Below are 8,695 nucleotides of genomic sequence, written 5' to 3'. Positions count from 1 at the left end.
ACTCAGCGTTGGACGTGTAACCCTGAGGTCTGATACATTTACCAGCGTCTTTGGCTGAGGATTCACAGAAAAAAAAATGTTGCTGTGTATTTAAGACATGGATCTGCTGTGGGTAGGTGGAACATGTAACTGGGGAAAGCAGCAGAGCAGCTTGATGGACCCACCGAGGTCTATCAGTGTCACCACCCCTGGGCACGGTTTATACATTGCTTGGGCTTAGGTCAGAAGGTACCGGGCAATGTGATAAAAGCACAGACAAAATGGGTGTTGCAAGTCGTAAATACAGGGCTTGTCAGGAAACACAGGCTGAACTTCTTGCCCTGAGATTAATGCCAGGGTGCCAGGACCTGGAATGGGGACAAGGTGGTTCCCCTGCCCCGACAATTGGCTCAGGAGAGAGGGAGCACAGATGGAGCCTTTTCCGGCTGACTAGCCCGGATCAATGACCGGACCCTGGCTTTCATTATTTACACAAGTAGCACAGATAAAGCTATTAAAAACAAGATATCCGCAGAGAACGGGGAGCCATCCGCGGCACATAATTTACATCAGAGCATGCACCAGCACTAATACATAACCAATGCAATTAAATGCAGATAAATAGGTAAGGCATCTCTCTCCACAGACCAAGGTAAGAGAGGATGTTATTTTAGAAGAAGTCCTCATGACATTTCTGGCTGATCAACCATTGGAAAAGCAAGGACCAAATCCCATGTGGGTGGAATTTTACGCAGGGTGCCACATAACCAACTAAATGACAGGAGACAAGGTGCATTACGTGGCTAATAATGGGGTGGACTCCTTTTGTCATTTAGACATACGTTATAACGCCCCAGTGCTTGAGCAGACAGTGATTTCCATCTGCGGGTGTTGGCAGGGCACATGGATGGGGAACCCCATAGGCAATGACACTGCTCTGGTAACTTCACTTCAGCCGACACTTCTTGAAGGGGATGGCTCAAAGCTACTGTCAGGAGATGAGGTGGTCTCCGAAATCATCAGGGCACCATGGAAAGGTTCCTTGGGATGATTACCCCAGCCCTTAAAAAGAAACATGTTTTCCACTAAAGCCACAAAATATTCCCCGAGCCTCATTTACAGGCTGTTTAATCCCTTAATGGCCAATAGCATTTTTATGGGGATTAGTATGAAGGACTGGACTGGGTGATCTCTGTGCCTAAGGGTTCGTGCTTGTCATGCCACCCAAAATGCTGAAAGATGAGCAATTGGGAAAATATCTGTTATTAAAGGAGCAGGACCCGGACTCTGTCCTGACCAAGAGAGAGAAGAAGCTGTGGTGTTTGAGGTGGGTATCCATAGGAGGCAGGTTGGATATGACCTTGAGCTTTCATTTAGGAGCTATTTGGCCCTTTCTGTCATCCACAGGAGGTTGGATTCCATCAGAGATCACTGACAGATGACAGCATATCTAGTGGCTCATTTAATGGCACCCTGAAATGCACGCCCCAGCTATTCCCTTCTGCCACTATGGAACAAGGTCCTTGCTTTCCCAAGGCATGCATGACAAGGGTGATGTGGACCCAGCACACCACATTCCCATGCTCACGTGCAGGAATCGGGCAGCTGTGCCTGCAGGTGGACCGTTACAGTCGCTTTCTCCGGATCGGCATGTTTAACTGGCTTAGCCAGCGTTACATCTCCCAGGCACCTTCTCTCCTGCGGGCTGACCCATATAGGCATCTAAGAGCATTGTACCGCTGCCAGGCGATGGCTTGCTCCACTGACAGATGTCCCCGTGCGATATTTAAACCCTGAGGTTCTAATCTCACAATTACCCATTAGGGAGGTCATTGTACATGGACCAACACAGCAAACCTGGGTGGAGATAGATGGCTTGGATCAGTCCCTTCCTCTTTTCCACACCCAGGATATCTTACTGAGTTTCTCTAGACATACGGTGCTGGAGTGGATTCAGCTTTGCGGTGATGACAGGACGCTATCTGCTACGCTTTCATTGAACAGTTGGGCTGAGTGTTGCTTTCCTTATTACTGAGGGTAAAAAAATAATGAGTCATTATTAACGGTTGCTGGCATGCGGGCAAAGTTCAAAGGTGTTGGGTGAGGGCCAAGTTACGCACATGCCCATGGCTGCGTGGGCACGGACGCGCTCCCGTGTGGGGGTCTCCCTGCAGCAATGGGAAAGGCGAACGCAGATGCGAAGACTGCTATGGGGACAAAGCTCTGCGGTGTGTAACAGGGCTGGTACGGCAGAACGCTTTAGTGAATCCCATTCTGTAAAAGTACTCGTCTGAAGGTGACAGCAGCCACAAAATGGAGGTGTTAAAGAGGACTGACGCATCAGATAAACTCCAGCTGTCGCCTCCAGTCAGCGCCTCTTCTCTTTCCCCTGTCTGGCCCTCTTCTCTTGGCTAATATCCCTAATGATTAAGATTGAAAACATTTTTTTCCTCCTTTTGCTTTCAGCCTCAAAGGTTGATCTTTGTTTTTCTTCCTTGCCTTCTTTAAACAGTCCTATTTCCCAAAGAAGAGGCAATGAAACCCAGGGAAAGTCAGCGGTTTGCTGTTTGACCTGTTTTTTCTCCAGAAAGCCTGTAAGACACCTTTCGGACGCCTTTCTGTATCTTCTGGACCCTGTATTCAGTACTTTTCTTTTTCTGTCCAACCCCTGTTTAAAAGATCAGTTTTGAAGCTTTTTTTCTTGCTGCAGAAAGTCTTACAAATACAGGTCCGAGGACCTGAACCCAAAGCCTCGAAGGTCACACTTCGCTCACATCACCCGGTCTGAAGCAGATCATCTTTGCTACGTTTTCTGCTTGAAAGTTTGGTGAGGTGGTGGTGGGGTGGCCTGCAAACAACTGCAAACTCCTACAGTGCCCAAAAAGTCATTGAACTTAGGAGACTTTCTTTTCCAAACTGTTCTATAGGGTGATTTTGTCGTAGTTTAATCTTAACCAGGGGAAAGATGAGGCTCTTTGCAAGGAAACTCAACAAAGAGTTAAAGGATGCTGCTGAAGCAGAGTTCAGGATGCAAACACACCACCCCCTAGCTCAGAGCTAAAACTAGTGCTCCTGGGTGGGTAATAAAGGTTGCTGTGTGGTTCTTCTGAGCTGAGATGAAAAGATTTAGCTGAGATCCCTCCCAGGTACCCATTTTTTTGCATGGCAGACCCTACGGGGTAAGACAGTCTTCCCTGCCTATAAGCAACCCTGTCATGATTCACTTCAAACTGCTAAAACTAGTCCCCCTCAGTGTAGAGGCAAAGTATTTAGGACCTTTTGGGATACTTAGTTTCGCTTCAGTCAGCCCAGATGCATAAGGTGTATGTGTGTGTACAAGATCATGGGCTTTCAATGGACAAACATTTGCTGCCATGCTGACAAACTGGCCAAACGGGTGTCAGTGCATCTCCATCAACAGATACATCGAGAGAGCGATCAATCCATCACTACACCTCGGGTGTTATTCTGTGCAGAGAAATAAAAATCTTTTAATCTCTACTCTTGTCTCAGGGGTGCTGTGGAAAATTACCCAAGGGTGAAGAATGTCACTTACTAAAGTCCAAGTAAAATGGTTGATAAATTAAGGTAAATAATCTACAGTATTTTGCTTTAAATAGTCCGCCATCCGTTAGAAATATCATAAAGAGAATGAAGCAACAAGAAAATGTTGTAGAACTCTTCCCTTGATGTTGGTTTTTTCCAATAGTGGCTATTTTGAAAATATTCTCTGCTTACTTACATGAACAACACACAGAGAGGAGTTAAAAGTGGCACATTATCTTTCCAATGACATATTTAGCCAGTTATTCAGGCTATAATGAAGCTGTGTAATGAAGTCAATGTCCTTGAAAGTTCTTCATCAATTTTTTTCTCATCTGTCAGCATATCCACTTGCCGACACAATATTAATTAAACACAACATTTCCTGGAGTGTTGAAGTGAAGTCCCATCACTGATAATGAACAGGTTTAGGAGAGTCACATCCCAACAAAATTACTTTTTAAACCAGCCTTATTAAGCAGAAAATTAGACCTAAATCACCCTACAACATCCTCATTAAAAGCCACTGATCCTTGGCTGCTTCTATGTTCTAACATCTTTAATTAGCAAACTGCTAGTCTATCTGCCATGATAAATGCTATTAATCTTACCTTTCATTTGCTTTCTCTTAACCTATCGTTTGCCCACTTCAGGGAGACACACGCTTCCACCAGAATTCATTTTATTGCGTCTAACGTCCTTGTAAGGATGACAAATGCAGTAGTCATGGGTTAAACGCGATGACTCTCTCCGCCCTCGCTCCATCACTGAATTTCAGGATTTGTAGGTATCTTGGATGGCAGACTCACTGTATTTGAGGGGACATTAGGAGTATCTTCCAGTAAATACATATGGAATATCGTTGCCAGGCCCTGATGGTAAACCACAGCGCAACTGTGGATCGGTGCCCTCTCTGCTGCCCTACTTAAACCAGGGAAGACTTACGGGTGTCAATTAAAAAAATTTTTGGGTGCCTGTGAAGGCTCCGTCCAGGGAAAAGAAACGCTTTAAAAACACGATTGCATTTTAGAATTGCAGCGACTAGATCTACAGCCTTTGAAGAGCTTTTACACAGCATGACAGCTTCACAGCTTCCTTAATATTTGCTCACTGAAGCTCCAGACAATATCAGGACAAATACTGCATTAGGCCACTTCCACATCACATTAACCAGATGTCACAGAATCGCAAGGGTTGGAAGGGACCTCGGGAGATCACCCAGTCCAACCCTCCTGCTAAAGCAGGTTCTCCTAGAGCACGTTACACAGGACTTCATCCAGGCGGGCTTTGAATATCTCCAGAGAAGGAGACTCCACAGCCCCCCTGGGCAGCCTGGGCCAGGGCTCCGTCACCCTCAGAGTAAAGAAGTTTTTCCTCATATTCAACTGAAACCTCTTCTGCTTCAGTTTGTGCCCATTGCCCCTTGTCCTGTCCCTGGGCACCACTGAGAAGAGTCTGGCTCCGTCCTCTTGACTTCCATCCTTAAGATATTTGTATGTGTTGATGAGGTCCCCTCATACGCAGGTGATGCAGTGCCATGCTATGCCTTTCAGAAATGCATTATCATTTGCTGTGTTCTCAGGTACAAAATGCCTCTTGTATGTGCAGTGCTTTTTTTTTCCAGTTTATAACTATGGAATTGGGACTCTTCACTAGGTTCGCGCTGGCTGATTTTTGCAGTGGGTCTGTGCATCATCTCTTTACAGCAAATAACATCACCGTGTTCAGCTCCCAGCTCCTGGGCAAGAGAGAAGTACAAATTTGACCTGACCCAGCCCAATATCTTGTGTGCTAAATTCAGTTTGCGTTATTCCATCGGTCTTTTCCACGGGCCTCTGAAAGAGGCTCTGACCTGCACTAATGTTACACGTCCTGATCGCAGATGCGCTCTGCAACCTTCAATTTTAAGAGCTTAACTCTGAGGTTTGCCAGCATAATTTACTCCGTTTACCCCTATTCACTGATCTCTTTCAATTGTTACTATCCCATATTATTTAGTGACCGCACTTGCTTCTCGTAGATACGAGCGCTTTCCCTTGGCAGCTTTAATGAAAGCTGCTTTTAATTTCACGTTGCCTTGGGTTATTCTTACTGCGGGTGGGCTGCTTCGTATTGGGGCCAGGTTATTCCAACTGCTAGGAAACCGCAACCTTTTCAGCTCTCATTTTAAGTCCTAGCACCAGGCTTCAAGGCGGGGGTTTCTCTCCCTGTGTTCATGTCTGAAAGCTGGGATCTATTCTGAGCTACCTGTGCAGTCAATGTCAGGAGAGAAGCATCCCCAGAAGGCGCCTTGTCCACCTATTCTGCGGTGACATGAATTACCCTTGGGAAACCGTTATCTATTATTCCTCAGTATGGAGACAGCCCAGGCTTAATTAGTTGTCTGACTTCTAGATGTTGAGTTAGGTACAAGAGTCTGACTCCCTGTGATTTTTTTTTTTTTCGGTCTGGAGCAGATGAGTCACGATCCGTATGCAAGAGTTGTATTTGTGAAGCTGTGCTTTCCTAACGAAACCCTTCTCTCACCCCCAATATGTTTCCATTATCTTGCCATCAGGAAATAATTTTTTCTCCTGCACGCAAAGACACATGACATGCTCATTTACTCGCACACATGCGAAACCAGATTAACTACTCCATAAATTAGTTAAAAGATTTTCCCAGAGAAAATGAAGAGGAAAGACATGCAATTTCCACTTCTTAACTCCTGAATGGATGAAGATACTCTGTCTGCTCTGCCCGTCACTATCTAGACAGATACTAGAAATCAAGATCACTGAAGTGTGATGGCCAAGTTCATGTGAACAGAGGGTCTCCAGTCTGTCCCAAGCTATTAATGCTTTTTATCTCAAAATTAATGACCACAGTGGGGTTTTTTTCATATTTGGATTAAACTCCACCATCCCGTGTCTCCAAATTTGGGGTACGCCGATCCTGAATTTTAACAGCTGGGCCAAATAAAACCCTGAACTCAGGGCGAAACCACATCTGAATGGAAATTGAGATCAGAATAAACTTTTGGTCTAACTCAAATAGAGTGTTTCAGGCCAGCAGCTGGAATAATGTGGTGAGTGAATCATAAGCAAACAGACTTAAAGTCATTAGAGAGTCATTGGGAGATTTGTGACGAAAAAATATCAGCCTTTCCCATGACTGGGCTGGTTACAGGGCATCCTTGTCCAAGCTGATACCCCTCACATCGCTGCCAGGCTGAGCCACTTTCTGCTGGCCAAATCCCAACAAAACCCCAGCCCGCAGCCCCTCAGAGGAGCTTTTAGAAGTTTTTGGCTTATATTAAAGTGCAGAAGATGAGTGTTACTACCACTGCAGGACCTGGCGGGAGTTACAGTCAGCTGCCACGTTCAGCAAATGGGCAGAGACACCTTTTCAGCTGGGTGGAATAAAATATCCTCTGTGCCTTACTTGGTCACCTGGGTTGTCTCCAGTCGACCAGAGCTCTCCTTATGTCATTTCCTAGCAGAGTCTTTAATGCCACTGGGGAGGTGCAAATAGTTCTTTCATTTCAGACAACTCAAACCAGCCATTCAAAGTGTTTCAGCCCGCAGAAGTGTGTGTCTGTGTGGTGTCAGCGGTGCCGGTGTTGCACAGGAAATCTTGGGAAGGGCCAGAGAATAGAAATGAAGCGCTAGAAGCCGATGGCCCAAATAATGCCGACCACAAGAAGTGAATTTTATGAGGCTGGCATTTGTATCATTTGAAAATGAGAAGGCTCCCTGAAGTTAGGAGAGTGACACTGGTGAAAAATTACGGATTAGCTCTGTGGAATGAAAACCAAAGGTTGGGTGTCAAACTGGGAAGGGAATTACAGGTTGTAAGCATCATCACCTCGCGATGGGTGAGAGCAACCTGGGGGTGCTTCAAAACCAAAGGCTAGGCTAAAGTAGGGAGGTGGCTATATGAATAAAAAAAAATAAATCCCTGTTAGAAGTGCCTGTTTTCCTTGTAAAAAGAAAACCAGAGAGTTGTTCAGCCGGCGATAGCACCTCCTTCTCCCACCGTGCACTAGTCTTGTTCCCTGGGGTCGCCAGCCTTGTGCAGGACTCTGAGGCAGGAGCCTGTGGCTCGAACAGCGACAGAGACGCTGAGAAAGCAGCAAAGCGGGGCCCTGCAGTGACACTTCACGTTACAGACTGGTGCTTTCATAGGCAGAGCCAGGATCTTGGCTGGAGTCTTTGCTCTCTCCCCCATTTCAGGGCAAGAAGCGAAGGGCGCTGAGACAGGAGCTCAGAGAGCCAGAAAGCTGCATTTTGCAGCGAGGGCAGGTTTTGATATCAAAGCATTTCATAAGCTCTGGCCCAGATTCTCCCCCACGACTCGACTGGGCTCAGCACAAGACAAGACCGGCGAACAAAGGTGGCTTGAAGCCACCTTTAAGCTTCTCCACTCTGAAAGCAGCTGGGGACTGGCTGGTCCCTGGGGTAGGTTCAAAGTCGCCTTGGGCTAGCGTACAGCAGGAGGTGACTTGGGTGACACCACCGCCACAACAGAGACCCCATCCTTCCAGGGACCCCGAGCGTGCAGAGAGCAGGAGGGAAAATGTCAGCGCGGATGCTGCCGAGGAGGCAGCGTAATGTGCGGCTGATTTAGGAAAGCAGCAAGCTAAGATCATCTGAATTCAAATATGGTGAGCCCCTCGCTCAAGTCAGTGTGTGTCCGTGGGCAAATGCCTTGATCTTTTCTGTGCCTCAGGGCAAGGCAACTGGAGAAGGAAGTCAAAAGCAACAATTTTGCTAAAGTGATCAGATGCTGCTTCCAAATTTGGTTTAGCTCTGGAAACAAACCCAAGTAAACATCTACAGACGTGCAAACTCAGTGTGGTGGAGAATTAATTTTTCACATATTTATATAGAAACTATTCTGTCTGCAGGCTGGATCAGAATCCCACCGAGGGCAGAAGCATTGACAGGGGAGATAATTTGCAAGGAGGAGAACTTCGACAAGCAGTCTGGGCCTAACAAGTGCACACAAGAGCTCAAGAAGGGAAGGAAAATCTCTTGCCCGACAAGGGATTTTGCTTTTGCTTTCCATGAAATAAAATGCAAGACAGACCCCAAACATCTGCAAAGGAGAGAAACATTTTGGAAAAGGTGCTCTTTGCAGCTTTGCTTAAACCCCCCCCCCCCCCCAAAAAAAAAGGGAATTTGGCACCAGC

This window comes from Egretta garzetta, unplaced genomic scaffold (genome assembly GCF_000687185.1).
Source record: "Egretta garzetta isolate BGI_Z169 unplaced genomic scaffold, ASM68718v1 scaffold158, whole genome shotgun sequence".
Classification (NCBI taxonomy): Eukaryota; Metazoa; Chordata; class Aves; order Pelecaniformes; family Ardeidae; genus Egretta; species Egretta garzetta.
The sequence above is the reverse complement of the archived record's forward strand: the minus strand, read 5'-3'. Positions refer to the sequence as shown.